General features: G+C 43.4%; 1 non-coding gene and 1 pseudogene across 1 annotated transcript; both read left to right on the forward strand.

The window, feature by feature from the left end:
* The first annotated feature begins 1,044 nt into the window (after nucleotides 1–1,044).
* Nucleotides 1,045–1,443, forward strand: LOC136404040 (small ribosomal subunit protein uS8-like; annotated as a pseudogene).
* A 17,227-nt stretch (nucleotides 1,444–18,670) lies between these two features.
* Nucleotides 18,671–18,832, forward strand: LOC136404500 (U1 spliceosomal RNA). The gene has a single exon (XR_010751268.1). It is a non-coding gene; the product is annotated as a U1 spliceosomal RNA (small nuclear RNA).
* Nucleotides 18,833–22,684: the final 3,852 nt, after the last annotated feature.

The raw sequence follows: 22,684 nt of genomic DNA on the forward strand, positions 1-22,684 counted from the left end.
CTTACTTGTCAAGAGACAAGAACATACTGTACCAAGATGATTCCGAAAAACATTCTGACAGGGTGCTCACGCTATCCATCTTCAGAGCCTTCTGATGCAGCCGCACGAAGAGGAGGGCGCTAAGAAGACTGAGAGGGCTGTTTGGTCTTTAAAGCTGAAAACAGGGTTAAAGAGCAGTTCACATCTGAGAGTCAGGAAGTCAAGTTAGGAAAGCCGTTGTCTCCCTTATCACTTTTTCCAATTTTCTTTTGTTCTGTATTGGTTTATTTGTGGGTTAAAAAGTAAATACTTGATGTAACATTTTGTTATCATAATAAATAAATGAATAATTTTAAATACAGATGGTCCTTCAGTGTTTACTTCCGGGTACAGGTTAGGTATTTCTATTCTGAAACTATATTTGGCCACAGGGGCTCTTGTACGAGAACCTCTCTCATGTTAATAATGCAGGGCACTGGCTTCAGCCAAGGACAGCGCTGGAGGATGACCTTTGGTCTGGGCTGAAATGTTTCTGGAACCTGTCTCCTCTTTCCTCTGGGGCCGCACTTTCTCAGTGGACTTTCTCAGTTTAACTGCCTCTATCACCTCCCAATCTGGACCACCGGAACAGATCATACAGCGTCTGAACTCTACCCCAACCTCGACTAAAACAATCTTTCTCTGACTCCCCTGAGCATGCATTCATTCATCCATTCATCTGATGAGAGTTAATGCAGCATCTTTGCTGAGCTGGATTCTCTTCTAGATCCTGTGCAGCCGGGATGAATGAGGCAGACTCCTAGATTCTGTCCCTCCTGGAACCGTCATTTTAGTAGATGGCAATACACTAAACACATAAATGTGAATGAGTTATTATTAGCATAAGGACAGTTAGAGACTGTTTAGTGTGTACAAGAGGAACTTACAAACATTAAGGGAGAATAAGAAGAAATGATTATAGAAAAATACAAATAACAAGATATTAAAACGTGAAGTTCTTAAAGTATAGTTTTTTTAAAAATAACCATCCTCTAGGTCTTTCCACCATCTTTCCGTGCTGCCATAATGGTGCACATGGCTGGCTGTCTTGCTGATGCGCTCAAGAGTATCCAGAAAATGCCAGAAAGAGAGGTAAAGGTCAGGCTCTTACTAGGCTGTGCTCTGAAGTCATCTTCCAGTTTCTGTGATGGTGAAGCATGTTACATTAGTGAATTTGAAATTATTGATGATCATAGAGCTGGGAAAATTGTTGTGAACCTCATGGGTGGGTTACACGAGTGTGGAGTCATCAGCCCTAGATTTGATGTGCAACTCAAACACCATTATATAGAAAAATGGCAGAACACTGTGCTTCCTTCCCATCCATTTGGTTTCATTGAACTGAAAACCTCGGCGGGCATCGTGAACCATAAAGAAGCAAGACAAAAACACACGGGAGGGAAAATCCTGGGATTCTTTCTTTGAAGGTGTAATACATACATGCAAATAAAATGCCTCAATGGACTTTGGCTCAAAAAATAAAATAAAACGACCATCCTCTAGCTTCAGAGGGTTGGCTCTTTGTCACCAGCCTGTCTTTGTGCTGTGTGGTCTCAAGCCATCTTGCCGTTTTCACCCTCAAAAGCTGTTCTAATGCTTGTCTTGTCCGCTCGACTCAATATTTTTCTCTTTTCAAGCATCATTGCTAAGAAGCCCTCAATTTCAAACGTCAATGACCCGGTAAATTACCTAATGCAATCTCTAGCTCCACCAATCACTAGCACAAGCTCAGAATGCTCCAGTGGAAAATGTTACTTGGGGCATGTCACCACCAGGGACTTGGAAATGAGGAAAAAAACATCAAGTGAGAATGAAGGAAAAATAAAAACTCCAAGGGATTAGAACAGAGATATGCAAATCTCTTTGAGGACTCAGTCTGGTGAAAGACTCTAATAACACAACAGAGGATGTTTGCCTATCTAAATGTGCCGCTGTAATGGGGGAGGGGGTGCCAGCAAAGAGGGTCAAAAAACAACAGTCAGAAAGGCTGGTGCCAGCAGTGCCATCCAGGGACAGGATGCAGGGTCAACACCTGGCAAGTGGACCAGCCAATTATAAAAATGAAGGAAATGAGACAATCACATCCATATGCTATTAAACACTTGAACCATAACTTCCCTTTCTCTGAATCTATATTTATCAAAAAATATTCTGTGATTTGGTTTTCCATGACCTACATGAACTTGGGGGTCACTTGTCAGTTATATTTCGTACTGAAATGAATGAATTGTTATTTTGATTAATACGATTCAATGCATTGTCAGTCCTTTCCCCAAGTTTGATCAAATCTGGAACATTAACCAAATCTAATTAAGTCCCAAAAATCTGTGGGTTGCATTGATAGTTCATTTGATCATTCACTTATTCAATCAAATATTTTAGAAAACTTCGTATAGTCCCATCACTGTGCTTAGGAATATAGCATTGAGCAAAATAGACATAATCCTGACAGTGAGAGAGCTTTCAACTCAAAAGATGCAGTAAGATCTGATAAAAGATTTTTCTGGCATCAATGGTTAGAGAAAAAAAAATGTTGAGTCCAAAGAAGTGATTGCGTTCAGAAAGGCATTCTGGAGTGCTCTGTGTCTAAACAGAGACTAGAATTAGGAATTTGTGCAGCAAATGGGGCAGGAAGAGGGAGGAGATAGTGAAAGGCTTGAGGGGAAAGAGAGGCAGGATGAGAGGAGGGAAGAGAAGGTTCAGTCGGACTGGCGTTGTAAATGCTGGGGGAGGCAAAACAGGACAGACCAAAGACCTGGTGCTCAAGATGTAAGGGGTATGGGCTCTCCACTTAGGGTGGTGAGGAGCCACTGCATAACTGAGCAGTGAGCTGGCATGATCAGATTTGCATTTTGGAGAGGAATCGTTGGCCATGGAGTAACGGACTAGGGAAGAGAGAGGGGTGAGAGTGGACAGAACAGGGGTGGGGGTAGCAGGGAGCCCAATCTAAAGGCAGGTGTATATTGCATGAGAAACAGTGGTGGCCCAAGGTAGAAACAGTGGAGGCTGAGGGAGAAGTGAGTGGATTTGGAAGGCACTTCAGAGGTGGAAAGGAGAGGGTTTGCAGATGGATTGAGGATGGGTGGGTAGAGAGGGAGATGGCAGGGTTGAGCACAGGCAGGCTCCCGTGTTGGGCAGAACTTCTTGACCTAGATACTGGCCTTTCATTTAGACTTTCCTTGGACATACACTAAAGGAGAAAGATGTGCACATATGACGAGAAGGGTCACCTCTCAACAGAGAACACAGAGGAAAGAGCAAAGCTCGAGACGGACAGAAGAGACCAGTCCATTTTAGGACTTGCCTACCCTTCCTTCAACCATGAAGCAACTGAAAACACTGGAACGTAAACACCTGGAAAAAGTCACTCTCTGCTTCTCTACCCTGGGCTCCAGGAGACAGAAACTTGCCGATAGTGAGAGGCCAAACAGCAGAACAAAAGCTGGTCCATTTACAACATGTTCTGTAATTTCTCCCTTTGTTACTCTTTATATTCACATTCCTCCCAGAACATCTGTCTTCAACATGCAGCATCTCCTCTCCTCCTTTATTTCATTGCCCTTATTACCACCTCGGCCAGCGGTTGATCTCATACTGTCCTTTCCTGTAGGTCTCATTCAGTCCTTTTCACGGCAACAGAGCTATTTGACAGATGTGAAGAGACTTCTGTTTTCTATTTCCTCATCTCTCCTTGCTCAGTCCCTCACATCTCACCCATGTAGTTTATGTCAGGGTCTCCTGTGCCCTGCACATCATTCTGTGCTCAACCCACCTGCTCGCCAAGCAGCATTTAACACGATAACAATGTATTTTCCTTCTTGGAACTCCCGTCCTTTGGCCATTACATATCAGGTGTCCTTAATGCTCTGCCCTGACCTCTGTTCTCATTCCCTGCTCTCCTTGGTCAGTCTCACCTCCGCCAATAGCTTCAGTCAGTATCTATATGCTAATGGCCCCCAAAGTGCTGTCTCTAGCCCAAGCTTCTCTTCTCACCTCCAAATCTTGCTTACTTTACTTCTCTACTTGCATGTCTCGAAAGTTTCTCAAGCTCCACAGTTTCAAGACTGAATTTGTTGTCTTTCTAGCCAAGGCTGGTCCTCGTCCATTGCTCCCCAGCTCAGAGACGGGACCCACCATGCTGGTGAACAAGCAGGAATCTATGCGGTGTTGTCGACCTATCTCTTTTCACCTTCCAAGTTCAATACAACATCATTCTGCTGATTTAACCTGCGGAGCAGCTCTTGATTTTCCTCCACTGTCACATTCTAGTCTAAACAACCTCTAAGGAATTTCAGTGAAACCAAGTAGCATACAGACGTTTTGAGGTCCCCTTCTCTTGAAGCGATACTCCTACCCTCAGATTTAGCTAGTACCAGTGGTCATGGGTTTTCGTCGCGTGTAATAATGAACCACTGGATAACAATGAAGTGATGTTCAATGACTTTGTAGTAAGAGCAAAATAAAAATTTGCAAAACTGTAATATCTAAGTTCTTGCCTTAGTCCATGGTTACATTTTACTGAAATTGTATTCTGAAAGAGACTGACATTTGAAAAACTCCAGTGTGTACTTGACAACTATTAATTATTTCGTGGCAAGTGAGGAAGATTGTAAAAGATTAAAATAGGCTGAAAATATATAGTACACAGAGCAGAGTTTTAAAAAGGGCATGCGCCCATAAACAAAAACTGGTTGCAAAGTCTTACTGTACATACGCTCCATTTAAAGCTAAGGGAAAAGTAAATACCAAGTGGGAACAATACAAGCAGCTTCAAATAAGCAACTAGGATCTTCAAACGCACCGCATTGGCAATGCAGTCACAGGGCACAAGTAGCACATATAATTAAACAGTCTTTTCATATCTTAAGTGCTCTCTTGAGAGAGGTCATCCAATGCGTAGGAGTAGTTTAGACGTGGAAAATCTCTCTCCCCCCAGCAGGGCAGCCTGGGCGGCCAAAACGCTTCATTATCACAATGAACGGCTAACCATAAGTAACCATGACAACAGCCTTTATAATAGTTAGCAGAGCCTCTTAGAAAAGAATATAGTTCAAGGTCAAACTCTACATTTGTGCAGAGGCCTTATTCTGTGCCTCTGCACAAACTTGTCGTTGAACAGCAGCCAAAACCGAGGCTCTTTCAACCTTGAAGGTGTTTGCCAAATGGCGCTGCCAGCTTACCTCCCCAGGGTTCTGCCAGGACCTCCTGTTGCTGTCTTTTCCGCTTGGATGGCCAGGGTTCCTCCTGGAAACAGCTCTGTTGGGACCAGAACTGGGATGGTAGCCATGAAATCCTCTCCTGAGTCTTTACCTCGTTGAGCCGAGTGGCCCATCGGCTGCGAACAAGTCCCTGGTTGGAGAATTCCTTCACAGAGCTGGGAGGGGGGAAGGACGTTCTGAGCTTCCTTCCAAATCGTCTTCTGTATCTGTGGTCTCTTTGATTGCACATTCCTATCAAAAATTTTTTGAGTATGTATCCCCAATATATATTTTTATAAATTATAAATATAATTATACGCCCACATCTATTAAGTCTACGATGCAGATTAAATGTTAATTTTATATAGTATGTAGATTAAATATGAAATAGATTATGTATATATTAAATGGAAAAGCTTAATACATTTTTTCAGGAAGAGTGGATCTAATATTTTCCTTCCACTCTTTGGCAGACTGTTTTGCACACCTCCTAAGTTGCTGACGCTGCATTTTGAAGATCAGCGCTATTCACGTTTGCCAGAGCCAACATTCTGAAATACAAATCTCTCCGTGTGTAAAATCCTTCAGTGGCACCACATTGCGCTCGGGGTCAAGTCCAAATCCCTTGACATGGGTATTAAAGTCAGGCTGGCTCTGGTCTCTCGCTTTACCACCCGCAATCTAGAACCACAGTGTTTGTCTTCTCTCTGTGCCGTCATTTCCTCTCTGCCCCGGCTTGGCACCGACTCTTCCCTCTCCATAGCAATCCTGTTCCCCACACAGTCTTCTTCGTAACTGCGATTTCCAGAAAGTTCCCTGGATCTCTTCCTCCACGTCTGACCCCATCAGGATTTGGAACCGGCGCATGCGTCCCCACCAGAACAGGGTTTGTTCTTTACGCGACCCACACCATAGCTCATTCCTGGCGAACTTGCTGGACCTTGCGAGTTTAAAAGGTGCTGGTATGGAGGAGGATCCCCACCGCATTCTTCATTAAAGGGCTCCCCACACTGGTGCTGGAAGCTCAGGGGAAGAAAGAACTCTCCTTTTCCTTTTCCTCCTGCCTTCTTCTCCCTTCCCATTGTGTCTGGGTCACACTGTGGTCACGTGGCAACGATTTTTATAAATCACTTGATTTTATAGTCGACTTGGTCCACACAGATACGCACGCATGCGCACATATGTACTTGTACGCACATACCGTTTGCCTCTTTCTCAAGAAGGCCCACTTATTTACTACATTTATAATTACAGCTAACACCCCTCTGACTCCTGAACCCCCTTGACGTCGCTCCACTTCACCTTTTCCATCAAGCCTCGGCCGTACTAAATAATTGAGTTCGTTATGTCTATTTTTATGATCTGAATCTTTACACCAGACCACAAACTCCTGGAGAGCAGGGATCTTTGTCCACATTGTTCACTTATTCATCCCAAGTGTCCAGAACAGTGCCTGGCACGTTGAATGTCCTCAACAAGTATTTAAGCAAATGAATGACTTATGCTGAAATCAATGTTCCATGAAGCTTAGCCTTACTGTGTGGGATGCACGCATGCCTTTTCTCATCTATTTAAAAACATTGACCAAGTTATACTAATGGGTCAAAACCTGAAGTTTCAAAAACACTGACCCGGGCTGTTCTTTCAGGGGCCTGTGTCAGGGGACCTTGATAGGACTGGAGAGAAAGTACCGTGTGGGCGAGGAGCCTTTAAGGGGGTGCTGAAGAATTTACAGCAGAGAGTGGGTGTGGGGGAGGTCAGGGCATCCCAGATGGAGAAGTGCATCCAGCAGCGTCCTGGGGGTTTGCGAATATACCCTTGAATTCTTTGACACTCTTCCCTCCAGGAGGTGGAGCCTCATTTCCCTCCCCTGGAGTGAGGCCGGACTCGGAGCTCAGTCTAATGAACAGAGTGTGGTGAAGCTGGCAGGGTGTGGCTTCCACGTGCAGGAGGAAAAAGTACTGTGGTGTCTCCTTGTTTTCTCTTTCAGATCACCGATCATGGGGGATGCCAGTTGCTGTGTCATGAGGACAGTCAAGCGGTCTGATGGAAAGGCCCGCCTCACAAGGGACTGGGGACTTCCTGCCAACAGCCACGTGAGCTTGCCATCTTGGAAGCCTTCAGTCAAGCCCTCAGATGACAGCAGTCCTGGATGGCATCTTGGCTGCAGCCTCCTGAGCCACACCATCCAACCAACCCACGCTTGACTTCTGACCCCAGGAACTGTGAGGTCAAAAGTGTTCGTTGCCCTGGCTGGATAGCTCAGTTGGTTAGACTCTAACCGTTAGAGCATCATCCGGAAACACAGAGGCTGCCGGGTTCGGTCCCCGGTCAGGGCACATGCAAGAACAGTTCAATGTTTCTGTCGCTTTCTCTCTTTTGCTTCCTCTCTCTATTGATTTTAGCAAAAGAGAAAGAGAGAGAGAGAGAGAGAGAGAGAAACACCAGCTTCTTCTCTCTGAAATCAATAAACATTTTTTTTAAAAGCAAAAAAAAATCTTCTTAAAAAATGTTTGTTGTTTTAAGCCAATAGTTTTTGGAGTAATTTTTATGCAAAAACAGATCATTCATATAAGTGTAAGCTGTTTTAAAAGGCATTCACTCTTTTTTTTTTTTTTTCTTGTGGGAGAGATAGAGTCAGAGAGAGGGACAGATAGGAACAGACAGACAAGAAGGGAGAGAGATGAGAAACATCAATTCGTTGCGGTTCCTTAGTTGTTCATTGATTGATTTCTCATATGTGCCTTGACCATGGGGCCTTCAGCAGACCGAGTAACCCCTTGCTCGAGCCAGTGACCTTGGGCTCAAGCTGGTGAGCCTTGCTCAAACCAGATGGGCTTGCGCTCAAGCTGGCAAACTCGGAGTCTCAAACCTAAATCCTCCACATCCCAGTCCGACACTCTATCCACTGTGCCTCTGCATGGTCAGGAAAAAGGCATTCACTCTTATGATATAATTTTTATGTGTAGGAAATGAAACAAAATTGTTTTTATAATACAAACTAAAATGTAAAGCTTGTGAAGCTATTCTTGGCTGGTGGGCGGTTCAAAGATGGAATCTTGGTTTAGACTGCCGTTGCAAAAGCTGGAGCTGCTGCTTTTCGTGAATAAGTTTTCACAGATTTTTGATCCTTTAAGAGGAATCCTTGGCCAAAGATGAAGGGAGGCCTCTTCCCCTGCCAGAAATAAACCTTAAAAAAAAACAAAAAAACAAAAACACAAAAACGTAAGTGGAGCATTCAACACTCTAGGAAACAGGGATCAATCAAAAGGATTTTTCCACTTTGTTTTTTTTCTCCCTACACTTTCATATGCAGAAGTTTGGATTGGGTTCATCTTATTCCTCAGTTGATGGCACTTTCATGGTGGGCCATGAAATACCCCCTCTTAACTTGACTTACTAAGTTCTCATATCCCCACTCCCATTAGTTGTCACAGACAATCATTCTGGTGTGTTTGCTGTGAATTCTTTTACTTCAGTGATGTCATAATGGGTGCTTTAAGAACTGCATGGTACTCCAGACATTTTTCCGTGTTTTCTCTCTCATGTATTACTCTATACCTGCGAGCTTTCAGTGTTGCCGTGGGTACCAGTGCTTCCTCGTATTTCCTTACCCGTCGGCTCATGGATGCTCACCCAGATTGTCTGCACCTCCCTTTACTGGAAGCCACGCTAATAGTATTCTCACTACACCTGTGAGAGAAGTCTCTAAGTAAGATGGGACAACTTGATCATGGGATGCACACAATCTTTTTTTTTTTTTTACAGAGACAGAGAGAGAGTCAGAGAGAGGGATTGATAGGGACAGACAGACAGGAACGGAGAGAGACGAGAAGCATCAATCATTAGTTTTTCGTCGCGACACCTTAGTTGTTCATTGATTGCTTTCTCATATGTGTCTTGATCATGGGCCTTCAGCAGACCGAGTAACCCCTTGCTCGAGCCAGCGACCTTGGGTCCAAGCTGGTGAGCTTTGCTCAAACCAGATAAGCACACGCTCAAGCTGGTGACCTCAGAGTCTCAAACCTGGGTCCTCTGCATCCCAGTCCGACGCCCTATCCACTGAGCCACCGCCTGGTCAGGCAGGACGCACACAATCTTGATTTGACCTAATGCTAGTAGGTTTTTTTCTGGAGTGTCTGTATCTTTCACACAGTACCAAGACATGGTACATGAGGATTCCTGCATTCCCCTGTGCCCAGCTTTCCAGTTGTCCCATCTATGGATATAAATTGATATCTCATTATTTTATTTATGGTTCTCTGTTACTAAGGAATTTGAATATTGCTTTATCTGCTTGTGAGTTACACAGCACTTTTCTTTTTGGATTGTATATTCCAATCTTTTGTACATTTACCATTGTGTTTCTTCTCTTGTTGATATGCAAGAGCTTCTAAAAACAGTCAATATAGTAATAGAATTAGTTCATCTTAATACAAAAAAACTAATATTGGCCACGGCCAGTTGGCTCAGTGGATAGAGCTTGGGCTAGGCATGTGGACATCCCAGGTTTGATCCCCGGTCAGAGCACACAGGAGAAGCCACCCTCTGCTTCTCTTCCCTTCCCTCTTCCCCTTCTCACCCTCTTCCTTCTCATAGCCAGTGGCTCGATAGGTTTGAGTGTGGCCCTGGGTGCTGAGGATAGCTTGGTTGAGTCAAGTATTGGCCCTAGATGGGTGTTGCTGGGTGGATCCCAGTCGGTGCATATGCGGAAATCTGCCTCTCTGTCTCTCCTTCTCTCACTTAAACAAACAAACAAACCAACCCTAATATTTTCTTTTTTAATTAGTTTTTTTTTGTTTTGTTTTGTTTTTTGTTTTTGTTTTTTTTTTCATTTTTCTGAAGCTGGAAACGGGGAGAGACAGTCAGACAGACTCCCGCATGCGCCCGACCGGGATCCACCCGGCACGCCCACCAGGGGCTACGCTCTGCCCATCCTGGGCGTCGCCATATTGCGACCAGAGCCACTCTAGCGCCTGAGGCAGAGGCCACAGAGCCATCCCCAGCGCCCGGGCCATCTTTGCTCCAATGGAGCCTTGGCTGCGGGAGGGGAAGAGAGAGACAGAGAGGAAAGCGCGGCGGAGGGGTGGAGAAGCAAATGGGCGCTTCTCCTGTGTGCCCTGGCCGGGAATCGAACCCGGGTCCTCCGCACGCTAGGCCGACGCTCTACCGCTGAGCCAACCGGCCAGGGCCCTAATATTTTCTTTAACTTTATGATCTGATAGTTTTCTCGTGGTGTTCTCTGTTGAATAGATATCTTCAATTCCTCTCTAAGTCACAAAGATATTCTCTTACATTATCTCTGTTAACTGCATGGCTCTTCTCATTAACAGCTGAGGGCTTTCATCCGTATGGAGTCTGCCTTAGTATATGATCTAAGGTTCAAATTTCATTTTATTTCTTTTCATAGAGCCCTTTTATTTTCTCTGCAGTTGACTGTCACACACACCAGTTTCTCAACCCTCTGCTGGCTTATTTCTTTTTGTCTTAAAAGTCCAAATACGGAAGGTTCCTTCTGTCTTAGGAGTAAACACAGAAGTTCATCTATGGTCAGGCTGAGAGACTGATAACTGGTCCCTGTCTTCCTGAGTGAGCTCCTGACACTTAAAAAAAAATAACAGGGATTAATGGCAGCAATGACATCCAATTAGAACTTTTTCTCTCCTGTGTGGGACGCAGGGGCAGGGCCCTCTCTTTTCTGATTAAAACAGTAAGGTGTGCTCATTTGTGCTTGCTTTTTTTTTTTAATTTAATTTAATTGGATGACATTGATCAACAAGAGCACGCAGGGTTTTGGTGAACATCCCTATGGCCTGGAAGCTGCTGACTGCTGCGTGCCCACCACCCAAAGTCATATCATTTTCCGTCACTGTGTATTTTATATTTGTCCCTCTTTCTTCCCCCCCACCACCTTCTTTCCCAGGTAACCATTTCACTTCGATTTATGTCCACGAGTCTCAGTTTTACATTCCACCTATGTCTGAGATCATATAGTTTTTAGAATTTTCTGATTTACTCATTTCACTCAGTATAATGTTCTCAAGATCCATCCATGTTGTTGTAAATAGCAATATGTCATCATTTCTTACGGCTGAGTAGTATTCCATTGTATACATGTACCACATCTTCTTTATCCAATCCTCCATCGAAGGACATTTTGGCTGTTTCCATGTCTTGGCCACCATGAATAATGCTGCGATGAACATGAGGGTGCGTGTGTTTTTGCATACCAATGTTTTTGAGTTGTTTGGATAGAGATCCAGTAGAGGGATTGCTAGGTCATATGGTAATTCTATTCTTAATTTTTTGAGGAACCACCATACTGTCTCCTATAATGGCTGTACCAGTTTAAATTCCCACCAGCAGTGAATGAGGGTTCCTTTTTCTCCACAGCCTCTCTAACACTTGTTATTACTTGTCATATTGATAATAGCTAGTCTAACAGGTGTGAAGTGGTATCTCATTGTAGTTTTGATTTACATTTCTATAATAGCTAGTGAAGATGAGCATCTTTTCATATATCTGTTGGCCATTTGTATTTCTTCCTGGGAGAAGTGTCTGTTCAGGTCCTCTCCTCATTTTTTAATTGGATTGTTTGCTTGTTTGTTGTTGAGCTTTGTGAGTTCTTTATATATTTTGGATTTTAACCCCTTATCGAAGCTGTTGTTTATAAATATCATATTTCATTTGGTTGGCTGCCTTTTTGCTTTGTTCTCAGTTTCTTTTGCTGTGCAAAAGCTTTTTAGTTTAATTTAGTCCCATTCATTTATTGTTGTCTTCCCTTGACTTTGGGGTCAAATTTATAAAATGGTCTCTGTGGCACAGGTCCAAGAGTTTAGTACCCGTGTTTTCTTCTATGTCATATATTGTTTCAGATCTTATATTTAAGTCTTTTATCCATTTTGAATTAATTTTTGTGAATGGGGACAAACTGTAGTCAAATTCCATTCTTTTGCATATGGCTTTTCAATTCTCTCAGCAACATTTATTGAAGAGGCTTTTTGTTTTCCATTGTGTGTTTTTGGCTCCTTTTTTGAAGATGATTTGTCCACATATATATGTGGTTTTATTTCTGGGCTCTCAATTCTGTTCCATTGGTCTTTATGTCTATTTTTCTGTCAATAACATGCTGGTTTGATTATCGTGGCTCTGTAGTATAATTTGAAGTTAGGTAGTGACACCTTCAGCTCCATTCTCTGTTCTCAAGATTGCTTTGGCTATTCAGGATCTTTTATGTTTCCATGCAAATTTGGTGGGTTTTTTTGTTCTATTTATTTTAAAAAATGATATAGGGATTTTAATGGCGATTGCATTAAATTTGTATATTGCTTTGGGTAATATGGCTGTTTTAACTATGTTGATTATTCCAATCCATGAACATGAAATATTTTTCCATTTCATTGTCTTTTTCAGTTTCTTTTAATAATGCTTCATAGTTTTCAGTATATAGGTCCTTCACATCCTTTGTTAAGTTTATTCTTAGGTATTTCATATTTTTGTTTTGAAATTGTAAAAGAAGTTGCTTTTTTCAACTTATTTTCTGGTTTTCATTGTTGGTGTATAAGAAAGCAGTAGACTTTTGTATATTAATTTTATATTCTGTATTTTATTGTGTTTAATTATTGTTTCTAATAGTTTTTCAGTGGAGTCTTTGGGGTTTTCTATGTACAGGATCCTGTCATCTGCAAAAAGTGATACCTTTACTTCTTCTTTCCCAATATGGATGCTTTTTATTTATTTCTCTTGATTGATATCTGTGGCTAAGACTTCCAAGTACTATGTTGAATAAGAGCAGAGAGAGTGGGCATCTTGTCTTGTTCCTGATTTTAGAGGAAAAGCTTTCCGTTTTTCATCATTTAGTATGATATTGGCTGATGGTTTATCATATATGGCCTTATTATGTTGAGGTAATTTCTTTCTATACCCATTTTATTGAGTGTTTTAAACATAAATGGGTATCGTATCTTAAAAAATGCTTTTTCTGCATCTATGGAGAGAATCATAAGATTTTTGTTCTTTGTTTTGTTGACGTGGTGTATTATGTTGATCAATTTGCATATCTTGAACAATCCCTTGTGCTCCTGAAATGAATCCCACTTGATAATGATATATTATTTTTTTAATGTGTTGTATTCAATTTGCTAGAATTTTGTTTAGGATTTTTGTATCTGTATTAATTAGATATATTAGTCTATAGTTTTATTTTTTTTGTCTTGTCCTTGCCAGGTTTTGGTTATCAGGGTTATGTTTACCTCATAAAATGTGCTAGGGAGTATTGATTCTTCTTCAATTTTTTGGAAGACTTTGAGAAGGATATTGTATTTCCCTGTGTATAAGATGCTCCCATGTATAAGACACACCTTAATTTTGGTGCTTGACATTTGAAAAAAAAATGTATTACATAAAGTTATTGAACTCAAGTTTTATCCATCATAAAATTCATACAACTCCTCATCACTGTCAGAACTCCCATCCATTAGCTTGTCCTCATCTATGTCTGATGATGATTCACTGACTTCATATATTGCCTTGCCCTCAGTTTCATCTATGGCATTTGAAATGCCACATTTCTACAACCACTATATAAGATGCACCCAGTTTTTAGACCCAAAATTTTTTGAAAAAGTGTGTGTCTTATACATGGGGAAATACAGTAGATACCAAATCAAAAACAACAAAAAGAACTAGAGAAAAACAAAAAATTAGAAGAAAAACATTCCAAAAAGGTTTTCTATCTCTTTCTAGTAGGTGGCACTGTGTTACTAGTTTTAGCTCTGTAAGATCCGGGGCTGAACGCTGCTGAGAAGTTGCTGTTGGAAAGGTGGAGGCGGGGCTGCAGTTGCCATGATGGGTGGGACTTGTGAGGGCTTTACGGCTTTAACAATGGCGACCTCGGGCTTCCCAGTGCTCCTTCCTGCTTCCCAAGGGAGCAGAGGACCAGACACAGAGCACCTCTGTTTTTCAGCTGTGAGGTATGTCTCTGTCATTTTCCATACCGCCAGGGGATGGAGGTGGGATCTGGGAGGCTGGGGGGCCGCACTTTGTATTATTGTGTCTCTGTCTCAGTGCAGGCGGAGGCAGACTGTGAGAACACTGCTGGTGACCGCGCACTCTGCTGCTTTGGTTTCAGTGTCTCACCGAATTCCCCCCAACCCCTCTGCTCCTGCTGGCGGAAGACCCAGTCACCCCAGATTTCTTCCCTTTCCGTCGGAGGAAAGCTGAACCAGGCCAGGTTTCTCCCCTCTCTCAAGGGGACCGTGAGTGCATCTTATCGTCCGCCCCCCGTTTTCTTTTTAACCTTCCCACCTTTAGTCGATAAAGTGCGTGGACACCTGCGCGCGCAGCTGGGATTCCTTTGCCGAGTGATAGCTGTTCAATTCGTTGAAATTTCAAGGGGAGAGGTCAGGAGTATCTCTCACACTGCCCTTACTCTCTTCATTTTCCATTTGTGCTTTCAGAGGAGTATCAGGGATGCTTTCTTGTGACTAAGTGAAAAAGTTGGACAGAACTCTTCTACTTGGTACTCCTTCCTTTGTAACAAGTTATATTAATCACTTTTGGGGAATGGTACAGTCCAGACCTTGTAACATTATGTTCTTGGAACTTCAGCAACACTTGATCAAGCCCACATTTTCCCCCAGTGAAAGCGTCACATGTGGCAACTGGCTGAGAAGCCCCTGAAAGAACTTTTCCGTGGTCCCCTGGTGTCTACGCCCTTCTCTCCTTCCCACAGAGTGGGACTAGATGGGCGCCATACTCTTTAAGATTCGGCAAATCCTTGTATTCGGCATTCCCCATGGGAAAATGAAGAAGGGGGCTTTGTCTTAGCAATATCTTAGGACTTGTAAAATAATGACACTCAATCCCATCATGACAATAGTGTGAGACAAGCCAACATGTACAAATGCGAAGCAGATGTTTGTGTTAATTTTAAAATAGTCCTGGATGAGATTGTTCCAGTTCAGCTGGATCTTGATAAATGTGAAACCAAATCAGCTCCCCGTGAGCCACAGTCCATTGGGTCCAACGCTGACACTTCCAGTCCTCAGGAATTTTACTTAAACATTATATTTTGGTTTGTGCTAATTGTCTTCAGTCAAAAAAGAAAAAAGTAGTGTTATTACTTAGAGTTTTAATAGTGTGGTTGGCCGTGGCCCTCAGAGGGGCATTGTCAGCCGTTGATTACTTTTAATTTAATTGGCACATATGCTTTTCTTACCCAAACTTGGAACTTCTTGTTTTTTTTGTACAGCCAGGCAATGATCTGACGTGGTAGCCCAGTGTTCCTGCAAGAGAGGTAGGTGCCTCTTTCCGAATCCCAGTGAATAGGATTCTGACCACGTGAGCTCAGCCTGAAAAACATACTCATTGAAACCCAGTGGAATATACAGGTTGGGCAGATATTGGGTGGTAGAAGAAGGAGCAGACAGTTATGAATTTAATATAACTAAAAGAGCAAGGATGTCTGACCGGTGGTGACACAGTGGATAGAGCATCGACCTGGGACACTTAGGACCCAGGTTTGAGACCTTAAGGTCGCCAGCTTGAGCATAGGCTCACCAACTTGAACGTGGGGTCACCGGCTTGAGCATGGGATCATTGAAATGATCCCATGATCTTGGTCACTGGCTTGAGCCCAAGGACGCTGCTTAAGCAAGGGGTCACTGGCTGGGCTTGAGCCCACCCCCTTCCCATCAAGGCACATATGAGAAGCAGCCAGTGAACAATTAAAGTGATGCAGCTGTGAGTTAATGCTTCTCATCTCTCTCCTTTCTTGTCTGTCTGTCTGTCCATCTGTCTATTTGTCTCTCTTTCTAAAACTAAACTAAAATAAACTACAATAAAATAAAAGAGCAAGGATGAACTGAACCCTGTGAGAGTATATCTGGGCATTGTAACTTTCCAGGCCCTGTAAATGTGGTTAAGCCATAAACGTGGGGAATAGTTTGGGTTCAGTTCCCTCAATTCTCCAGCTGTTACTAATTGTTCTTTTTTCTAGGACTTACATATTATAGAGACACATATTACAGGGCCACATTTATATGCCTGTATGAACAAGTTCTGTCATCCCATGGTTCTTTGTACACAACACGTAGTCTCCTGACCTAAGAGGAGAAGGCTTAATTTACATCTAATGCCGACTAGTGCCCCCCCATCTCACCAGCCACAAGACCCAAGTGAACATGTAAGAATTTAATATTTTCCCTGCTAATAAAAAATAGTTAACTTGTACTTGTATATTGCTGAAGGTTTCCTAGTTGAGATCTGTGCAATTTCACCATCAATCATTCAAGACTGTGCTGTCACCAGATTTTGAAGACTTAGTATATTTTTAAAATGTAAACTATCTAAAGAGTAGTTTTTAAAATATTGGTTATATATAGAAGTGACAGTCTTTTGGGTATGTGGGACTAAATAAAAAAGATTATTAAAATTAATTTTATCTATGGCTACTAGAAACTTTAAAATTCCCTTTGTGCTTCCAGTATTTCTATTGGGCAGTGCTGATGTAGAAGCTGGGTTGGCATCTCTTAGCACCAATTCCTTTGCCCAGGGGCTTGAATTAGAACACTTGATCTCATCCACACTGATGTGAGTTCTTCCATGTGGTTTAGCCACGCCCCTCAAACATTGTCCAAGAAAGCCACTGGGGGTCAGTGAGGATTAGAGCCGATGACTGGTTTCAGGTTACAGCCTAGCCTGGCCTGGGAAGCCAGCTGTGTAAGAGGACACTGGACATGTTGCCAGTCATGCACCTTCCTACCAGCAAAACAGAATTACCGTAAACTCCAGGGCCTGTGTGTGCCGAAGGCCAAGGCCATTCATGCTACTCAACAGAAGTTTTAACACTAGCCTCGGAGGAGAAAATGTCATCGTCAGGAGTAACAGGATCGGGGGATCCACAGCGAGAACAGATTACCTGATAACCTTTCGGTTTGACGCGTCCCTGGTTAAACTCGTATTTCCCTTGTCCCCACTTGGCTACACGCAGTTGTATTTCTTGGGCTCTCGGTCATGACATCTCTCTTTCATGCCTGAGCTCTTTTCCTATAGTCTGCCCTCCGTTTAGTCAAAGATGACTTTTGTTTTACATTAATCTTTGGGTAGCTTGAGTTTCTGTCATATTTAAGTCAGTGGGTTAGCATCGGCTTATCTCCCCCAGAGCCATGCAGAAGGATAAAGCGTAAGGATTGGAGCCCAGGGCTGGCTTCTGGGTACAGCCTACCCCGCTGTGGGAAGCCAGCCGCGTGGAACTCACCGGCCAGGCTGCCAGGCCTGCAGCTTCGTTGACCATTTTCAAGCAACTCCCAGACGGCGTGTCTCATACACACACTTCAGTGTGCATAATTAATAAGGACTTTTCAAAGAGTATCACCACGCCGACATTCATCACTGAAGAAGATTAATAACCACTCCTTAATATAAACTAATACCCAGCGCATATTTGAATTGCCCCACTTTATCTTAATAATGTATTTTTACATGTTATTTGTTAAAAGCAGGACCCAAGCAAGTATCACAAATTACATTTGGTGGCCGTGTCTCCTCAGTCCCTTTCTCTACAGCAGTCCCTTTTCCACGTGCTGTGCTGTGCAGAAGAAGAGGAGGCATGTGTCTAGAGACGCTCCCACAGTCTGTACTGGCTGACTGTTTCTTCGTGGTATCACTTCCCTTGTTCTGCAAACCCCTGTCTTTTCTGTAAATGGATTGTTAGACCTAAATGTGTAAATGATAACCTCCGTTTCAGTTTAACGGTCAAGAATCCTTCGTACGAGGTGCCGTGTACTTCCTTTGGCGTCGCACTAGGTGACATGTCCTGACTTATTGACCTACTTTTAGAAAGGCTAAGAGGGATCGGGATGGGGCTGATCCCAGCATGATGAAGCTTCCCCACCAGCCAGCACCCCAGCTGATGGCTTTGGTCTCCATCAAAGAAGCTCCATTCTGTAACCAGATTATGAGGACAAACAGGCCTAGTATTTGAGGCACAGAGCTGCTTCAAGTGTCTATGGAGGTGGCTATAGGACTATTCTTGGCTCCTGCAGAGGTGGCATCCGTTTCTCCCAGTGTCTCTGTTCATTCACACATTTGCCTGCCTCTAGGTGTGCATACTTGTCAGAGAAAGCCACTGGCTTGTGAGCACATCAACATTATTCCAACGTAGTTCTTGCCATAGATTCCATAGGAATCCATGTGGGGAAGTAGGACTTTAATCCTCAATAGGGTGGTGTGTGTGTGTGTGCAGGTGAGATTGGGGGGAAAAACTATCTTTAAACCTAAAATAGTTCCTCTACTATTTTGAGGGTTAATTGTCTTTTATTTGGTGAAATTATGCCTACAATGGTCGATAATTGGCCAAGTAGAAAATTGGGAAATTTATTTTTCTGCTCTGTGAAATAAAAATGTCTCAGAATCATCTCAGGTTAAGATGATTATCAATATAGGAGGTATATATACTTACCTGGCAGGGGAGATACCATGATCACGAAGGTGGTTTTCCCAGGGCGAGGCTTATCCATCGCACTCCGGATGTGCTGACCCCTGCGATTTCCCCAAATGTGGGAAACTCGACTGCATAATTTGTGGTAGTGGGGGACTGCGTTCGCGCTCTCAAAAAAAAATAAAATAAAATATAGGAGGTATATGAGAACTTCAGGACGTTATGAGCCTTTAGTATTTTTCCAAGAGGGGCATAGGAAAAGATTGAGAAATACTAGTCTAAAAAACAATGGGATTAGCCTGGGGAACGTAAACTCTAGGAGATGACAAAGGTGACTATAACTGTTAAAGTCTCCTGTTCTTTTTACTTTTAGTAGTCCAGTTACATGTTAACAACCCTGTCACAATCAGACATCACCTCATACCCACCAGAATAATGCAAAGGAGATAATAACAACTGTTGGCTAAGACGGTAGATAAATGGAACCCTCCTACACTGCTGGTAGGAATGTAAAATGGTATGGCCACTTTAGAAGACAGTCTCGCGATTCCCAGTAGGTAAACATAAGAGTTTCCGCAGACCCAGCAATTCCATCCCTAGGTATGTGCCCGAGGGAACTGAAAGCATACGTGCACCCAGCAACTTGTACACTAATGTTCAAAGCAGCATTGCACGGATAGCCTTAAAGTTACAACAACTCGATGTCCATCAGTTGATGAATAGATGAGTAAAATGTGGCATATCCATTCAGTGGAATATTATTTAGTAATAATAAAAAATATTGGTACATGCCCAACACGGATGAACCTTGAAAACATTATGCCCAGTGAAAGAAGCCAGTCACAAAGGATCACATATTATAGGATTCTGTTGTTTACACAAAATGTCCAGAATAGTCAAATCCCTAAGTAGATTGGGGGTGTCTACAGCAGAGGGGAGAGGGGCTGAGGAATGACTGCGAATATATATGGCATTTCTTTGGAGGGATGAAATGTTCGGTAATTATTCAGTGATGGTTGCAAAACTCTGTGCATATATTAAAAACCCCTAAGTGATATACTTCAAATGGCTGAAGTATATGGTATCAGAAATATATCTTAATAAAGCTATTATAAAAAAATAACAACCAGGCCCTGGCCGGTTGGCTCAGTGGTAGAGCGTCGGCCCGGCGTGCAGGAGTCCCGGGTTCGATTCCCGGCCAGGGCACACAGGAGAGGCACCCATTTGCTTCTCCACCCTTCCCCCTCTCCTTCCTCTCTGTCTCTCTCTTCCCCTCCCGCAGCCAAGGCTCCATTGGAGCAAAGATGGCCCGGGCGCTGGGGATGGCTCTGTGGCCTCTGCCTCAGGCGCTAGAATGGCTCTGGACGCAACAGAGCGATGCCCCAGAGGGGCAAAGCATCGCCCCCTGGTGGGCATGCCGGTGGATCCCGGTCGGGCGCATGTGGGAGTCTGTCTGACTGCCTCCCTGTTTCCAGCTTCGGAAAAATGAAAAAAAAAATAATAATAACAACCAGCCTTTTGAATAAGTGTTGCACCTAAAACACAAAATGTCCCATTCATCTGCTATATAGAATCTCAGGGGTTAGAGAATTTCAGATTTAGACTAGATCTTTCTTAATCCTCTGGTCCTCTGATCTCCTTATTGTCCTTCTCCCTTTCTTTCTCCACATTTTACATTTTAATTTAACAAGACTGCTTATTTATTAACTAACAAAGGTAAACCTACTGATGTAACTGGTATAAATTAACTCACTTAAAACATCAAATTAGCTTAGAAGATTGTTTAATAAATGAAAGTTTGGAATAAATAGTGTTAGCTCAATCCATTTCCTGAATTAAGAATAAGGAACACAAAATCTCTTGGAGCATATATAGAATATGGAGTAATTTTTAAATCTTATGACCATTTTTTTAAACATCTCATTTTATTTATTTTTTAATTATTATTTTTTAAAATTTATTTACTTTTTACAGAGACAGAGAGTGAGTCAGAGAGAGGGATAGACAGCCAGGAATGGAGAGAGATGAGAAGCATCAATCATTAGTTTTTCATTGCGCGTTGCAACACCTTAGTTGTTCATTGATTGCTTTCTCATATGTGCCTCGACCGCGGGCCTTCAGCAGACCGAGTAACCCCGTGCTGGAGCCAGCAACCCTGGGCTCAAGCTGGTGGGCTTTTTGCTCAAACTAGATGAGCCTGCGCTCAAGCTGGCGACCTCGGGGTCTCGAACCTGGGTCCTCTGCATCCCAGTCCGACGCTCCATCCACTGCGCCACTGCCTGGTCAGGCTTAATTATTTTTTTTATTTTATTCATTTTAGAGAAGAGAGAGAGAGAGAGAGAGAGAGAGAGAAGGGGGAGGAGCAGGAAGCTTCAACTCCCATATGTGCCTTGACCGGGCAAGCCCAGGGTCTTGAACCGGCATCCTCAGCATTCCAGGTCAACGCTTTATCCACTGCGCCACCACGGGTCAGGCCAATCTTATGACCATTTTTAAAAAGGGGGGTCAGAAGAGCATGAGTGCTGTGGACATGAGGAGATGGGGAGACAGGGGAGAACCTGGGGGGGTCAGAATCCTGGGGCCTCAGTGTCCGTTAGACCTGAAAACACCCTTAAAATATAACCAAGTCAGGGTAGAAGATTCTTAAATTTCTAGTCAGACACAGTACATAAAAAAAGCAGACTGTCCTACTAAATAACTCAATCTCATGATGGATAGCATAAGACCAGAAGCATTTTAAACTACAGAAAAAGTGGGGAATTTGAAATGCAGAATATCAAATACTAAGACCTCGGTCATGAGTTCAAAATGCAGAGGGGTTGCGTGGACAAAAATAGACCCCAGGTCATTATTCCACATACCAGATGGTTCAGAGGGAAAGATACATAGACAGAAGGTTCACTGGAGGCCCTTTCTGATTTAGGCAGAGCTGGTGCTCAGATGACTCTGGACGGTCATGAGGAGAATCCAGGCCGAAGGGCGAGATACAAAGGCACTCTACAGAGACAGCAGAGGTCCCCCAAAGTGGACCACAAACAAATGAGGACCAGCGGATGTTGGCTCTTAACCCGTCTTGAATGGAACGTCACATAGAGAGTGATGCCCTGCTGAGCAGGATTCGGAGGCAAAATCCCCCACAGACGCAGATTCCTGAGAGATGGCAGGAACGCCAGCTAGCTCACGGAGCCATTTCAGCTGCTGCAGTTTTCATTAGAGGAACACAAGAGAAAAACCAGAGCGGCAGAGCAAGACATTTCACTAACAATATTCTTAACACATGACCTTTTAAGTTCGTGCTCAAAAGATTTCAAAGACCCAGGTTTTGCTTTCAGAAGTAAAAGCATTTGATGCCTTTGTACTTGTCCTAAAGGGTTAAATAAAGTTAAATTTGAGGCCCAGAATTTCCACTGCTTTTTTTTTTTTTTTTTTTTGTATTTTTCTGAAGTTGGAAACAGGGAGGCAGTCAGACAGACTCCCGCATGTGCCCGACCGGGATCCACCAGGCATGCCCATCAGGGGGCGATGCTCTGCCCATCTGGGCATCACTCTGCTGCAACCAGAGCCATTCTAGCGCCTGAGGCAGAGGCCACAGAGCCATCCTCAGTGCCCGGGCCATCTTTGCTCCAATGGAGCCTTGGCTGCGGGAGGGGAAGAGAGAGACAGAGAGGAAGGAGAGGGGGAGGGGTGGAGAAGCTAATGGGCGCTTCTCCTGTGTGCCGTGGCCGGGAATCGAACCCGGGACTCCTGCACACCAGGCCGACGCTGTACCACTAAGCCAACCGGCCAGGGCCTCCACTGCTTTTTTTTATGGGCTCCATGAATTATTTGTTCGGCTCTCTTCCCCTGTTCTGACGGAAGGCATGTGTAGCAGAACCTCTTCCCTCTCCTCCACGCTGGTTGGAGATCATTTCTACCGTCTCTGAAAGGGTTCTTTCGACTCTCCAGAGACTCCATGAAAAGTCAGCACGCTGCCATTAATTCCCACCAAAGGCTGTGCCTGACAGTTTACACAGTGTTACGTGAGAAG

Source organism: Saccopteryx leptura, chromosome 4 (genome assembly GCF_036850995.1).
Source record: "Saccopteryx leptura isolate mSacLep1 chromosome 4, mSacLep1_pri_phased_curated, whole genome shotgun sequence".
Taxonomy (NCBI): Eukaryota; Metazoa; Chordata; class Mammalia; order Chiroptera; family Emballonuridae; genus Saccopteryx; species Saccopteryx leptura.